The following is a 14,629-nucleotide window of genomic DNA, read 5'->3' as shown; positions in this document are numbered from 1 at the left end:
TTAAGGTACATCTATGGCTGTAGTATAGCACTCTTTGAAAAAGTCGCTCAGACGAAACGCGTCAGAGAATTGTTCTGTCATTTTAATCAGGGCTTTTATGCCGCATTAAAGTTTTTTTGTTGCACGCCGCCGCCAGCCTGGTATCTTTTACTGCAGTGCTCCAACATCTCCCCCCTGTCAGGGTTCTGCTCGCCACAAACCAGGGTCGGACCGCGAGGCTGAGGTGGGGTTGTAAAAGCACCGACCTGAGACCGCGCAGGCTGATCCGGATTGCGCAGTTCGTAGTCATATGTCGCAGGATCAGGATTGGAGAAGACAGCGTCGTCGTTGTACAAGCCAGGGTCAGAACAGGAGACGTCAGGATAAACATTGTCCATGCAGGAGTTCGGCAACAAGGAGATAGGAGAAACCCGCTTCAGCTTAGGAGCGCGGGGTTGGCCTTTGCGCGAGCGACGACCATGGCCCATGGTGCTGGTCACAGGAGATGGTAGGCAGACCAGAATAGCACACCGTCTTGCTGCACGGGTGCACCAGTGCTACAGCGCAAAAGTCCTGAGCGGGCAAGGGAATCCACTGTTACAGCGCAGGAACCAGGACACGGCCTCTCTATATTAGGGAAAGAGTAGGCCCCAGGAACCAGGAAGCTGTAGATACAGGGAAACCTCCGCTACAGTGCAGGAAAGCAGGAAGCTGAAGACATAGGGGATACCTTTGCTTCAGCGCAGGAGGACAAGCGGGAACTTGAAGGAAGCTGAAGGACGCAGGGCGGAACCTGGTATCAGCATAGGAGAACAAGCGGCTTGAAGGGAGCTGAAGGACGCAGGGCGGAACCTGGTATCAGCATAGGAGAACAAGCGGCTTGAAGGAAGCTGAAGGACGCAGGGCGGAACCTGGTATCAGCATAGGAGAACAAGCGAGGGCTTGTGGCAAAACAGTAGACATCCAGTTAGGACTATGCTCGGCAGGGAGCATTATGGGAAGACAGTACTTAAAGGCCAGCGGGCCAATCCCCGGAGGGGGGTGTGAAGGTACTGCTCCAATGAATGAATGCAAGTCTAGGTTGCAGTGATAGGCTGCACAGCTGCAGTAGATACCAGAGGGAGTGTGTATTGCTTTGATGAGTGAATCCAGGCTGCAGCAAACCTCAGGAGAGCTGATCCAGAACTGCACTGGTCTGCAAGGTAAGGCAACCAGTAAACCATGGAGCGGATTCCTTACAGTACCCCCCCCTTCACGCGAGACCTCCGGGCGAACATGAGCACTCATAGAGTTGGAGGACCGGGAATTGTTGCTGAACAGTCTAGGATTGGGGTTAGAGTCGTACTCCAGTGACTCATGATTAGTCCTTAGTGTACCCCCACCCCCCGGTGAGAACTGTGGCCAGACAGGACCATCCATGGGCCTTGGGGACATTGAGTTGTTCCTAAAATTCTTTAGGTAGAAAGGGCATCCGTAAACGAGCAATTCTTTAGTGAGTACAGTTCTAAGAAATAAGAGTAGTAGAAGAAACATCCTTGGTACATGGCTCGCCCCGCAAAATGACTTGGAAATCCAGGGTTGTGAAGAACCAGAGGGTTCCAGAGCAGAAACGGCAGAAGAACCCTTACAGGAAGCCCAGTCTTTAATAAAGGAACCTGAATCTAGGATCAGCGGCCCTGATAATTGATCGAATACACCAGGAGGAACTTTGTAACAGAAAAAGTCTTGGCTGACCACTGCATGTTGAAATTTGCGAGAAATTTTTCCTCTAGAAGGCTCCCAGGTAATGGTTAGTAAGGGTATAGGCTGGTTGGAAGCATCTCCCGGTATTGGTATGGAAGGTGACAAGGCAAGCAGTAAACCCGGCATAGGAACCGAAATCTTGGGATACGTACAGAGTATTTCCAACTGAGAGGAAATAACAGGGGCAACCGAAAATTCCGAGGGACAAAACCATGGTTTAGCAGGAGCAGAGAAGCAAACAACAGTAGAGCTCTCTAATACTGGGAAATCTTCATTGGGAGATAATATTGTCAGTGAATCAGGAATAGTCCTTGGGATCTTCAAATCAGTAGCTTGAGAAAAAGGCAGAGCCAGGGTAGTGGTGGGAGGGAAGCTAACATCAGAAGCTGAAGTCTGTACCTCAATGACAGGGCCCTGAGAATCAACAAGCAGCAAGTATGAACTATGAAAACTCTTAATGACATGCACCTTAGGAGTACAAAGAGTCTTCTCTAAAACTGCAATGGCCCTAACCACAGGGGTACCTAACCTGACAAAAACATGAATTGGTGTGTTTTCTAGTGCAAAATCTCTGATCACAGGACTCCTAACCGATAGTGAGGGTATCTGGGTTTGATTAGAGAAAAAATCAGATGTATTGATAAGTGACATAGAAACACTTACTGAGATTCTAAATTTGCTGGACATGTGAGAAAAAATACCCTTTAAGACAGGAGCTTTAATTTCTTCCCAGAGTAACCCCGTGTTTGCTGGGGCATATTTAGACACAGTACTGAGGGACTGGGTTTCAGCAAAGGCAGGACAGCTAAACAGCTCAGAGTTAAACCCCAGGACTTGTAATATATGCATGGTGACCTCAGACAGTACTAAGGGAGTGACCACAGATATGCTGATCCCTGGAGAATTAGCCTGGAGAGAGAAATCAGGGGGACCCCCAGACAGGATACTCCTTGTAGGAAGAGCTTCAGAATCAGAAGGGGAATCATTACCTCGCAGAGTCTCAAAACTAGAAAGACACAATTCAGCGAAAAGAGAAAGAGTGTGCAAGCTTTTTACTAATCTATATGGAAAAGCGTCACTTTTGGGAGAAAACCGTACGTCAGCAAACATTCCTGGGAACATAATATGAACCCCAGGAGAGACATACAGACTACAGTATGCCTTTAACCCTAAGCTTAAAGAGGAGGAGAACTCAGACAGTACACGGGGGTTAATCATAACTGTACTGGTCTCTGAAGTAGGTATTTGGTAAGGGATGTCTGGGAAACCAGAACTTACTGCAGACTCCATAATGTGGGAACTATGCGCTGAAGCAGGGATCACCGCTATGTGGGCGACAGGCTGGTTCAGTGAAATACCCGGGAGAAGGAACTCTGCGACTAAGCTTAGGGAAAAACCTGACTCCTGAATACATTTAACAGGAACCAGAACTTTAGCCGAAGTCTCCGGAGACGAAACTGCGGAAACTTGAGCTGAAGCAGGGGATTTATAGCAAAGAATATCTAGAGACTCCGTACGGTTATGGGAATCCCTCAATGCAACCTCTGCTGTCTGACTTGTGGACTCATTCTCTGAGGCTACAACGAAGGCATTAACTTGGAGGCAGCAAGAATTTACAGGGGTTAATGCAGACAATGCCTGAGAGTAATACATAGGTAACCTTTTCTCTGTATTAGAAGAGAGCAGGAATCTCTCGTCTGAAGCTAGGGGCGTGACCGTGGCTGACAGAGAACAGGGATTTACCAAAGGAAACTCAGAGAGCTGCCCCACAGAGGTTAATACAGAAATAACCCTGGGAACAGAACTTAGGGATTCTTTCTCTGACGGGGAAAGCGCGCAGGACTGTCTAGCAGAGTTTAAAGCTGGAAAACCCTCAAGACCTAGAGAGAGGGATTCAAAGCTAGAAATAGGAGAACTAAGGGACTTATTCTCTGATACAAGAACCTTAGTGTTAGTTAGTGACACATATGTGTTCTCCAAGGGGTCCTCACAGGACTGATCGGCAGGGGTTAATGTAGACATATCATTAGTGTAAGGGAACCCGGGCATACAATCAGAGCTTGGGACTGTGGCAGTTGCTACGTTGGGAGATATTGGTAATAGTTCTGTTTGGTCATCTCCCGGAGAGAGAGATACGTCCCCCGGTTTAGCAACAGGACTGGTAGCCGAGGGATACCGCCAAACGACGGCGTGAGCGGCTAAGAGACGATCCTGTTTTAACAAGCAATCATCCAATGCACGGGAAAGTACATGCAGCGTCTCGTGAGCGAGAGCCACCATGACGGAAGGTTCCGGGAATACTATAGGAATGTCCAAGGATAAATTCAGGGCATTGAGTGTACTACAGGCGTTGACCAGTTCCACAGGACACAGCTCCTCCCCAGTTAAAGGGGAATCAGGGGAGCAAGCAATGTTAGTAATGGCCAAAAGACGGGCCAGATACTGTTTTAAGTATCTGAGGCAGTAAGCCTTATAAACCAGATTATTACGGCATTTCTTTTGCAAGGGAGTCAAGCCCTCCAACATAAACGGATCTTCCATCAGAGGTATTATATCGCACAAATAATTATCCTCAAACTGGGACTGGTCTACAGGCTGGGACAGGTTTTTAGGAAAAAACTTACCAACCCACACCTCAGCGGGGTCCGAGTTTGTAGGGCCGAGTATACTGTCAGGGTTCTGCTCGCCACAAACCAGGGTCGGACCGCGAGGCTGAGGTGGGGTTGTAAAAGCACCGACCTGAGACCGCGCAGGCTGATCCGGATTGCGCAGTTCGTAGTCATATGTCGCAGGATCAGGATTGGAGAAGACAGCGTCGTCGTTGTACAAGCCAGGGTCAGAACAGGAGACGTCAGGATAAACATTGTCCATGCAGGAGTTCGGCAACAAGGAGATAGGAGAAACCCGCTTCAGCTTAGGAGCGCGGGGTTGGCCTTTGCGCGAGCGACGACCATGGCCCATGGTGCTGGTCACAGGAGATGGTAGGCAGACCAGAATAGCACACCGTCTTGCTGCACGGGTGCACCAGTGCTACAGCGCAAAAGTCCTGAGCGGGCAAGGGAATCCACTGTTACAGCGCAGGAACCAGGACACGGCCTCTCTATATTAGGGAAAGAGTAGGCCCCAGGAACCAGGAAGCTGTAGATACAGGGAAACCTCCGCTACAGTGCAGGAAAGCAGGAAGCTGAAGACATAGGGGATACCTTTGCTTCAGCGCAGGAGGACAAGCGGGAACTTGAAGGAAGCTGAAGGACGCAGGGCGGAACCTGGTATCAGCATAGGAGAACAAGCGGCTTGAAGGGAGCTGAAGGACGCAGGGCGGAACCTGGTATCAGCATAGGAGAACAAGCGGCTTGAAGGAAGCTGAAGGACGCAGGGCGGAACCTGGTATCAGCATAGGAGAACAAGCGAGGGCTTGTGGCAAAACAGTAGACATCCAGTTAGGACTATGCTCGGCAGGGAGCATTATGGGAAGACAGTACTTAAAGGCCAGCGGGCCAATCCCCGGAGGGGGGTGTGAAGGTACTGCTCCAATGAATGAATGCAAGTCTAGGTTGCAGTGATAGGCTGCACAGCTGCAGTAGATACCAGAGGGAGTGTGTATTGCTTTGATGAGTGAATCCAGGCTGCAGCAAACCTCAGGAGAGCTGATCCAGAACTGCACTGGTCTGCAAGGTAAGGCAACCAGTAAACCATGGAGCGGATTCCTTACACCCCCTCCTCTCCACAATTAATAAATAAATCTAAATAAATAAATAAATACATGAAGAGAAATAAATATATACTGTATATATATACTGTATATATACAGTATATATATAATAACAATCCCTATACATATACAGTATATAATGTATTTTATATAATTTTTAATGTACCGATGTTTGCGCAGAGAGAGCAGCGGTTCTCTCTCTGCTGCAAACACATCTCGCCCCCCCGGCCTATAGTATCATTGATGTGCATATACAGTACTGTATGTGTATGTTAGGGGTTATAGGGGTTGTTGTTATACAGTATATATATATACATATACATATATATACTGCATTACAATTCATGAATTTATGCCATCTGGCGGTCACGCGAAGCATTGCAGCCTAGTAAATCCTGAACCATTATTAATTAACACATCAACCGCGCGTCAGCCGTGTAATGCGCCTGGCTGGGAAGGCAAAAGGAGCCCGGCATGCTCCGGGTGAACAGAGTGGCATTCCAGGAACATGCCAGGTACATGCCAGTGATTAGTAAGAATAAATGCTGCCGCAACAGTACAGTAAAGGAACTCATGTCCTATATCTTGGCTAGTTCAGTTCACAAATGGTAACAAAATGTATGCCCATAAGTCAAGTGATCATGCCAGAATATTCTAAAAAAACACAATTCACATGTATTTTTGGTATTTATTACACATAACACAATTAATAGGATACCACATTTTCTTATTATTTCAGCCCTCCCTTTTTATATATATATATATATATATATGCAAATACAACTGTATGCTCATCTGCATGTCTTAGGCAGGTCTGCAACCCCGCCTTTCCCCATTATCACCCAGCATACAGCACTTCCACTGCAGCAAGGGATTCTGGGAAATGACATGCAAATGAGCACACAGTGTCACTTTTTGCCTCAAAAACCATTTTTAACATGGTTCCCTATAGGCTTAAGCTTGCTGCATGGTCACAGCTTTGAGCACAGCCAGGGTTAAGGTGCATACCCAGAAAACCACCCACAGACAGCTGTTTCGACCTTGATGGGTCTCATCAGTGTGGGGTTGATTTTAACTGGATATGCATGAGAGGCTATGGGATAGGCTATACCATAATACTGAGTTAAGTTATGGTGAGTAAAAAAACTGACAAAAACCCTCCACAGGAAAGCAAATATGCAAATATTTTACTCACCATAACTTAACTCAATATAAGTTGCAAAAGTTCTAAGTCTGATTGAAGCTTTTATTAACCTGTACATTACCAGGAAAAGCACTCTGTAATAGATTTGTCACAATCACACTGCATGCAGGCAAGTTCCCCTGATAGTTGGAGATGCCATGGAGTGAGCTTTTAACCATTTAAATGTGGGAGGGAGTGAGCTTCAATTGGATAGGAGGTTGCCACCCTCCAAAACAGCCAAGACTAGCTGCACAAGAATTATAAAACATACAGAACACCTACAAGCTCAAATTGAACCCCCAAAATACCCACAACATATATATAAGCATATAAGTTTCACAAAGGAGTGCTACTGAGCATGGCAATATAATTTAAAACCAGAGACATAACATAAAACACAGACAAAGCTCAGTGCACATCCAGAAAAACTTATATACGGTACAGTGCCTAAATATACATGTATACATAACTAATAAATAAAATGGTCTTTTGCATGTCATTTCCCAGTAATGGGGAAAGGCGGGGTTGCAGACCTGCCTAAGACATGCAGATGAGCATACAGTTGTATTTGCATATTTGCTTTCTTGTGGAGGGTTTTTGTCACTTTTTTTACTCACCATAACTTAACTCAGTATTATGGTATATATATATATATATATATATATATATATATATATATATATATATATATATATATACAGTGTTCGACAAACCTATACATTTGCACGCCCCGGGCGAGTGGATTTAACATCGTGGCGAGCTCCTATTGGCCCAAGCAGCACACGTGTGGTACTAGGTGGCGAGTAGATTTTTTTGTTCGGTGAGTAGATTTTTTGGTCATTTGTCGACCACTGTGTATATATATATATATATATATATATATATATATATATATATATATATATATATATATATATATATATATATATATATATATATATATATGTGTGTGTTTATATGTGTTTATATGTGTTTATATGTGTTTATATGTGTTTATATGTGTTTATATATAGTCTAATGATGACACAGATCACATGTTGTAATATTATATAATATATGTTTCATCATCTCATTTATTACCTTAAACTTTATTTGCACCAGTTAATATTTTGGATAACTTAAGGGGATATATCCATTCTGTGAATATACATTAGGAAGGCAAGGTTCTCCCATTTCTCACCTATTATATCTACCATCATAGTTGCTTCTGGGACATATTTTGATATTCCAAGTGCAGACTTACCTTTGTAGATAGCCAAGGGATAAATAAATGGTTCAACAGACTCTCTACTACACTACCGACACACTTTATTGAAGTGTGGTCGGTACCGCAAGCCGGGAAATCTCCCGGCTTGCTAGTGGCCGCCCATCGGCGTGCCGCGCGTCATAGACGCGCGGTCACGCGTCATAGACGCGCGGTCACGCGTCATCGGGAGCGTGCGCCCCCTGCACGCGTGTCCAGGGGCTCCCCGAGGGAGCCCTGGTGTCCCGCGATCGCGGGACGGCGGCAGGGGGTTCCGGGGGACCCGGCGGACCCGGCAGCGGTAGGGAGAGCGCCCCGATCGGAGGGCGCTCTTCCGCTGCTTCGGCGTGCGCCCGTCACACTCGGGCGCGCGCCAGGCTACTGCTGCGGCACAGAACGGGCAAATGCTCGAATAAACTGTGCCGCAGCAGTAGATATTCATGACTGGCGATGGACCATCTATATCACGGTGCCCATGTATTCTAAATGGCAATATTAACATGCATGGAGAATTATTATCGATTTACATATATTATGTACAGTATAGAGGCTTTAGACATCGCGCCATGCTGACTAAAGAAACCATCACATATATGATACATTTTAACTAAGGGATTTAGCATGTGATATATATTTCACCAGGACAATCAGAAATCCTACTGTGATGCGTTACAGGTATTTATGGGACTAAATGAGTGGATCCACGGCATACAGATTTTAAATACAACTCTGGACCATACAATACATCTTTGTCTTTAATAAATGTCTGTACACATGTACGTATATGTATATAGGGATGTTTTCAGCATGACGCAAAGGCCAATAGAGACACTACACTATTTCTTCATGCCGGCTATTTTGCTTTAGATACAGCTAACACAAGGAGGAATATCATATTATCTTATTTCTGTGATTTATGAGGATCCATCACTTACCCTCTTCAATATATTCATTTATTTTCAACATCACCCCAATGTATATATCCAAGTGATTAGTAATAGCAGGTATGGACCATCATAAATCTGATGATCACTAGATACATATGGTTTCTCCTTACCCAACTTTATATGTCGCTCTATGTTGCTAGTTTTTCTAACTGTAAGGGCAATCAGTTCTGAAGGATTAAATTTTACACTACACATGTGTAATACTCAATATGTATAGTGCATTATATATACATATCCACAGAGTTATATATTATTCAATATCTATATATAATAGATGACTTGCTTATGTTGTCTGACTGCCGTTCCAAGTAATGAAAGGAGCTATCGATGGGCTGTCCGATTGAGTTAACACTCTAAAGCACACCCCCCTTCCCGCCTCTGGGAAGGGCTAATTAAATTCAGACAAAGCAATCAGACCAATGCTCCTCTCCCTTGAAGAAGCGCGTCAGACGCGCAAAAAGGCTGTTGGGTTTTATTGATGTCACGACGGTGATGTCAGGAGGTGGGGACGGATGCACCTGGATGCGCTCAACTTACTTGGAGAAACCGGTTGTATAGCGATATTTTTGCTCTAGCTTTATACACTATATATGGCTCTTATCTATTGATCATCTTTATACCATCTACCTTGCAACTATATAGGGTGGCCTAATTGTTACATGGGAATGGAAATAGATTACTATGTAACTTAGTCCCTATATAGATAGTCTCTGCCTGTATATAGAGGTACCTTTCAATACTTTATGTGAGACTGTCCAGTGAGGGATGTTACACAAACCTACCTTACAGTTGATCTATTATAGATATCTGTCATTGAGTCCTACTGTGTATTTTGACCACACCAATAGTCACTATTCTTTATCTCAAGATGGTATATCATAGATAAATACAACATTTTCTGATTTTCTGTATGAGAATACGGTTAATCCATCTGGCTAATAGTCTATGTAGCCCTATTTAATGTGGCTTATTTAGATGATACGCCACAGGTTTGCATCTACTTTCATTGTACAACTTATGTACTTCAACTAAATGCATCCATTACCTACCATTGGGGATTTTTATCTATTTTTTTTTACTAATGCTGTATATATTTACATTGAGTGATTTCAATTATTAAATAAAGCTTTTTTGTTTTTTTTTTGGAATATTCTGGCATGATCACTTGTCTTTTGGGCATACATTTTGTTACCATTTGTGAACTGGAGTAGCCCAGATGTAGGACATGAGTTCCTTTACTGTACATTATTAGAAGACTATCCGTCTCTGCTATAAGACATATCTTTGTGGATAAGTGCAATTCGTGGGATAATTCTTTTTTGATCCCCTTGGATCATTTGTTGTGTATATATATCTGTTCATTATCCCATGCACCCCACATTACCTACTATTGATATAACTAGTTTATTAAGGTTGAGCTTTTGGTTTTCTCTTCTCTATATGAATATATTTTTCTACAGATGTATCTCATCATAACATAATCTGAATGGAGATATACTGTACAACAAATCAGTTTCGGTATAATTTTCTCTACTTTACTATGCAATATGCAATATACAGTATGCAATATATGCAATATACAGTAACTACACTGCCCATTAGTTGTTTTTTATTTCAATTGTTGCCAGTTCCCTAAGATCACTGTGTAGCAGAAAACAGAATACTCATTGCATGTAAGAGAAAATAAAATTTTAAAAGTTACACTTTTTTCCCACGTGATTGTGTACAGTAATAGTGTAGTTTTCTAGTAATGTGCCAGCACCTTAGAATGTTCATTCTACAAATATTGTGCCAATGTTTCATACAGTAGGTGCATTTGTAAAGCAAAAAACAGCACTTATGGGTCTGATCTGACATTAAGGGGGCCTAATCTATTGGCTCCAAAGTTGCCACAGCAAACCACATGGTTTGGCATGTTCAGAAGTCACGGAATGAAATAATAGTTTTTTTTTTCTATTTTCTATTGCAAATTGCATCTTCTAAACCGCTGCTATAAAAAGTGACAAACCGCACAGTTTAACATGCAAATCGCCTACATTGTAAGGGCCCTTGTGATGAAGGGTGTAGTAGTGTCAAACCCAGCAGGATTAGAACCCACAGCCCTACCATTCAGAGCAGCAGCTCTAGTATTGAAGTAAACCAGGTGCTGGAAAACTTTACTGTCACATATCTCTCATGTGTGCTCCTTTTTGTGCACAAGGAACATTGAACTGACAACCAGCAAGTTGAAGTGGTCTGCTTTTTAAAGGAGTGGGGAGTGGGCTACAGGTGTGAATAGTAAAGCTCAAAAGTATGCCGTGACAATAGGATTTCCCAGCATCTGCTAGAGCTGCTTCCCTGAATGGCAGGGTCCCCACTTGGACTACAGTAGGTATAACACTACCTTACTGTGCAACAATCTGTGAATTCAGTAAAACTTGAAATGCAACATGTACATTTCACATAACATAACCAGAACATATACAATGGCATAACATTATAGTACAGTGCAATGTGACAGTACCATTTCTACAGCAGGAGTAGAGCTACCTCAGTAGTAATACGCTGGATCAGACTTCAGCACCATATTGCCCTGACTGTCAGGCACTCTTATAGAATAACATCATTTGTGTCCAGAAGCAGACACACATTCTACCCTGTTCATATAAATACTTCGCCCCACCTTTCATTCCCTTAGCAACCTCTTTATTGCAGCTTGTTCTGCAGCCTTGCGCTGACCCTCCTCCCCTTGTGGTGATACCCTTACCATTGGTATAACAACACCATTACTCATGGGGGCATCAGGCATTACTGGTGACAAAGCCTGAGGGGTCATAGTGTAAACGCGAGGGCTGTGTAACGAACGGGGAGTCACGCCGCTCTCGGCGTGCTCCCCACTTACCTGCAGCCCTGCCAGGGCTTCCCGCGTCTCACACGGATTTCTCCTCCAGGACGCCGAGCTCCGTTTCCCCTGTGCGCGCGCGCGCACGTCAGTCCTCTTCTTCTGCCTTCGGCTCGGGGCGTGTGCACGCTCACGCATCCACAGGCACGGCCACACGGAGGCGCGGCCACACGGAGGCGTACCAGCCTCTTAAAGGCACAGTATCTATTTCTAATGCTGCAATCCAATATACCAGTTCTTCTAGGATCTATAGCCCCTCCTCCAGGATCTCATCTAGACCTATCCCTGCCTCAGCCTGGCCCATTCACACACCCCCACCTTGCTACTCTGCCATTGGACCCTCTTGCCTATATATACCCTGCAGCTTCATTAACTCGTCGGCTGAGCATAGAACCAGTTGTTCTCATCACTCTCTGCCTCCGTACTCCTGTCTTGTCCTGTCTTGTTTTGCAGTCTTCCTCGTGTACCGAACCGGCTTCCTCTACGACTATCCGCACCTCTGGCATCCCGAACTCGGCATACGGCAATACGACTCTCCGCACCTCTGGCACCCCGAACCCGGCAACGGTAAAACGATTACATCCCTCTCTCTAACCCCGGACTTGGCGAACAGTACCCTCGACCATCCGAACCTCTCCTGTCCCGACTCGGACTCCCAGACCACTCTACACTCAAGACGCGCCCTCGTGGCTATGGGTGGCGTTTTATCCTATCCCACCTCAGCACCGCGGTCCCGCCTCGTTTGTGGTGAGCTCGTCCTGACATTATGCTCCGCCCTACAAACATGGACCCCGCTGAGGTGGAGCGTACTTTAAATTCCCACACGAATCTCTTCACCAGGCTAGAGACTTATCTGGAATAAGCTGATAGGCGGATGGATATGTTTCAGCAGAGCCTTCATTCCCTTACCGTTCAAGTCCGAGCTTCCAGTCGGGAACCTTCACCCACGGCTTCCACAGCCTCCGCAACAGCCTTTCCAGCACCTCTGTTTGCTTTGGAACCCTGTATTCCTGCTCCCAAACACCATGCTGGGGATCCCCAAGGATGTAGGGGCTTCCTTAATCAATGCCTCATCCAATTCCGACTCTCGCCCTCTCGTTTTGTCTCTTCCGTCTCTAGGGTCGGCTATATCGTGGCTCTTCTCACCGACGAGGCGCTGGCATGGGCTTCTCCCATCTGGGAACAACAAGGACCCATCACACAGGACATCGACCTCTTCGTCCATGAGTTCCGAAGAGTCTTCGACACCCCTGCACGGCAATTAACGGCAGCATCCTCTCTTCATCACATAACCCAGGCAGATCGTTCTGTTGCCCGGTATGCTGTGGAGTTCCGCACACTTGCTGCTGAGACAGGATGGAACAATGAAGCACTATCTTCAGCGTTTTGGCAAGGCCTGTCCGAATCCCTAAAGGATGAGCTCGCGGCGCGGGAACGTCCCACTGACCTAGAGGATTTGATCGATATGTGCGTCGTGGATCAGCGTCTGCAGGAGCGGAGGACTGAACGTTCTCGTTACCGTCAACGGGTTTCAAGGCCTCTTGCTCCATCGTTCGTGTCTCCAACACCCCCATCCGGGGGCGCCCCGGAACCAATGCAGTTGGGAGGTAACAAGCTGTCTTCTGCCGAGAAACAACGTCGGCGCAATGCCGGTCTCTGCATGTATTGTGGCAATTCCGGTCATGTACTACTCCAGTGTCCCCACAAGCCGAGAAACGCCAACTCCCAATGAGATCCCGGAGAGTCTCGTTGGGAATACTGACCCTTTCTCCCATCATCAAAGACGTCCTTCCCACCCGGATACAGTTGCCAGTAACACTGTCTGGAGAGGGGTTTCAGACTCAAGCACGGGCATTTATAGACTCCAGTTCCGCAGGCAATTTCATCGATCAAAGCTTTGCTAGACGGAACAATATTCGACTTATCAGTAGAAGGACGCCAGTAGGTTTGGAGGCCATTGACGGTCGACACCTACAGCCGGCATTCATCACGCTACAGAGGGTGCCTCTTCTACTACAGGTCGCCGACGTTCATGCGGAGATCATTACCCTCGATGTTATCCACACTCCCTCTGTTGAGCTGATTTTGGGTCTTCCTTGGCTCCAATTCCATAATCCTCGCATCGACTGGACGGATCGGGAACCCATCCAGTGGGGTGCTCCATGTGCCAAGACATGTACCAGAATTTTCCAGAAGATTGGTGGGTTGTCTACCCTGCCAGAGAAGGTTGACTCCCTACCTTCTGTGAATTTGGAATTCCGCGATGTGTTCGACAAAGCACGTTCCGAGGTTCTTCCTCCGCACCGTCCTTTCGACTGCCCGATTGACCTACTACCTGGGGCACCTCTTCCTAGAGGACGATCCTATCCTCTCTCTCTCCCAGAGACTAAAGCCATGAACACTTATATTGCAGAGAATTTAGAGAGGGGTTTCATCCGAAAGTCTTCCTCCCCAGTCGGAGTAGGCTTCTTTTTCGTAAAAAAGAAGGACGGTTCTCTTCGTCCATGCATCGATTACCGGGGTTTGAATAACATCACGCGCAAGAACCGCTACCCGCTGCCCTTGATACCGGAACTCTTCGACCGTCTTCAGGGAGCTACTATCTTTTCTAAACTGGATTTAAGAGGTGCCTACAATTTAGTAAGGATACGTGAGGGGGACGAGTGGAAGACAGCTTTTAACACCCATAACGGCCACTATGAATACCTGGTCATGCCGTTCGGTCTGTGCAACGCACCCGCAGTCTTTCAGGATTTCGTCAATGAGATTTTTCGGGACATTCTTAACAAATTTCTTATCGTCTACCTAGATGACATCCTAATTTTTTCTAAATCCACTCAAGAACACATCAAACACGTCCAACAGGTGCTGTTACGCCTCCGGGAGAACCATCTCTTTGCGAAATTGGAGAAATGCCAGTTTCATCTCACGTCCGTGGCAT

The 14,629-nt window shown here is 45.8% G+C and overlaps 1 protein-coding gene across 1 annotated transcript in view; it reads left to right on the top strand.

Annotated features, from left to right (window-relative positions):
- Positions 1-14,629, top strand: part of ADGB (androglobin) — a 542,000-nt gene that overhangs the window by 298,267 nt on the left and 229,104 nt on the right. The window lies entirely within an intron of this gene.

This window comes from Ascaphus truei, chromosome 4 (genome assembly GCF_040206685.1).
Source record: "Ascaphus truei isolate aAscTru1 chromosome 4, aAscTru1.hap1, whole genome shotgun sequence".
NCBI classification, from domain to species: domain Eukaryota; kingdom Metazoa; phylum Chordata; class Amphibia; order Anura; family Ascaphidae; genus Ascaphus; species Ascaphus truei.
The sequence above is the reverse complement of the archived record's forward strand: the minus strand, read 5'-3'. Positions and strand labels throughout refer to the sequence as shown.